The sequence below is a fragment of the Orcinus orca genome, chromosome 3, assembly GCF_937001465.1.
Source record: "Orcinus orca chromosome 3, mOrcOrc1.1, whole genome shotgun sequence".
NCBI lineage: Eukaryota > Metazoa > Chordata > Mammalia > Artiodactyla > Delphinidae > Orcinus > Orcinus orca.
Genome location: NC_064561.1, coordinates 101,467,958 through 101,470,048, shown reverse-complemented (window position 1 = coordinate 101,470,048; position 2,091 = coordinate 101,467,958). Strand labels below are relative to the sequence as shown.

General features: G+C 59.7%; 1 pseudogene; it reads right to left on the bottom strand.

The window, feature by feature from the left end:
• Positions 1 to 389: 389 nt before the first annotated feature.
• LOC101277374 (pygopus homolog 2-like) lies at positions 390 to 1,859 on the bottom strand (annotated as a pseudogene).
• Between the last annotated feature and the right edge of the window lie 232 nt (positions 1,860 to 2,091).

Genomic DNA, 2,091 nt, shown 5'->3' with positions numbered 1-2,091 from the left:
AGAGTCTGAGAAAGGACCAGTGACTTTGGTATGAGGGAGATATGTCCTGACAGCATCTCTTACCTACTGTCTTGAAGCCCCAAATCACCAAGCCACGTGGCCATAGACATGTACTCTCCTGCTTCTTCAAGCTATTTGGTTCTCTGAGGGGGGAGGAGTTGGGTAGGTCTTGGAGGAGGCAAGGGGAAGGTAAGAAAAGGGGAAAATCTCCATTTATTCCCTAAAGCTGTTTCCCAGCACCCATGAAAGGGCTACTGCAGAGATGGGCCCAACTGGAGTTCTGGCCCAACTCCTCTGGCCAGAAACCTTTAATACTGGACTCCAAAAACTAAGGCTGGGGCTGGGGGGCTAGATAGGAGTGTTAGGCACAGGTGTTGGGGGCATCCATCATCTGTAGAGGGGCACCCCTGCCCTTCAGGTCTTCCTCCAGCCTCTTTTCTGTTGCAGTCACACCCCTAGGCCTCCAGAGACAGCCACCAAAAATGGCTCTGCTTGGCAGGGCTTTGGTTTCCTGGACCTCTGTAGATCTCAACATGTAAGTTTCCAGAAAAGTGAGCAATCCAGGCTCTTCTGCCTGCCCGTCTCAGTTCCTTTTCTGCCCCCAGGAGCCATTGTGTTTCTGCCCCATGGGGATGGGAAGCCAGTGGAAACAAGGACCAAGAGCCAGACAGAAAACAACCACCCTGGAAGAGCAGGGAGGAACGTATGCACTTCCTGGGTACCTCGCCAGCATCACCCATCGTTAGCAGCCACCAGCTGCCCCATGCCTTTGCGGATATAGACAGACTGGATCTCCTTGGTCTTGAGGCAGAGATCGCAGGCCCAGACAGCAGAGGCCTCAGTGGTCAGCAACCCATAGGCGCTCTCAGTCATGCCCGTGCACTCGCGGTGGAACCACTTCTGGCAGGAAGCCTCACACAGAATGGCATCTTGGTCGTCGTTCACCTCTCTCCGACAGGCACCACATGGATACACCAGGCCTGGGGGAGGCTGGGGCCCTGAGCTCGCACTTGTCTTGCCAGGAGGTGGCAGGCTATTGGCATCCGGGGTGCCCCAACCCCGCCCACTGCTGTTTGGGGGAAAACTGGGCTGATTTCCATTAACAGCGGCAGCTGGGGAGCCTGAGTGGGGCTCCTGGCGAAAAGCAGTGGGAGCAGGTGCATTTAAGGGCTTCCCCCCATCCTCACCACCAGGGCCAGGAAAGCCAGGGTCAGGACCAGGGAAGGGACCTGTGTTGGGGGCGCAAGCTGGGGAGTACCTGACCAGGTCTCTGGAGAGGAGAAGGGCCAAAAGGTGCCCCTAGCTAGGCAAAGCGTTGGGGGGGAGAAGGGGGGCCCAGCTCCCCTCTGGAGGCTGTCCCATGGTGGGTGAGATTGTGCAGCCACATTCCCCCCACGGGGCCTGGCATCATCTGCCCACCAGGCGGGCTGAAGTTTGACCCAGAGGCTGGTTGAAGGGCTGGCTGGGAAAGTTCATGTTGCCTGGGGGAGGGTAGCCAGGGCCCTGGGGGGGCATGTTGAAAGCAGGGCCCATGGGGTTGGGAGGGAAAGGGGGCGCTGTTGAGGAAGAAGCTGGGGGCCTCCTCTACCCCCAGTGTCACAGCCTGGGGGTACCTGGCCTGCCATGCACCCCTGTACACGGAAGACCCCTAAGGGGACAGGACTGCCCGGGAATGGAGGGGCTGTGCCCCCCACCTTAGGGGCTCCGAAGTCATCCTCAGAAGGGTCGGATGCAACCAGGTGATCCACCATGGGAGTCGGGGGTGACGCAAACTCCGTCATGCTGGGTGGTGCAGGGGCCGGTGCGGGGCCGCCACCTCCCTCCAGCTTGTCCGGTGGGGGCGGCGCCGAGGCGGCCATGGAGTGGGGGACCGGAGCCAGCGGCGGCGGGGACGGACGCGCCCTGGGGTTGCACCCTGGCCCGGAAGGGGAGACAGGGGCGGCGAGCCCCAGCGCCAACTGCGCGCTCGCCCAGCCTCGCCGCCCGACCCGCCTCGCGGACCACAGAAATGTATGTTAAGGCAGAGTTATGCTCATCCCTTCTTAGTCTTATAAATATTGAAACTTTTTTGTTTTTCTCTTTTGGTGAGAA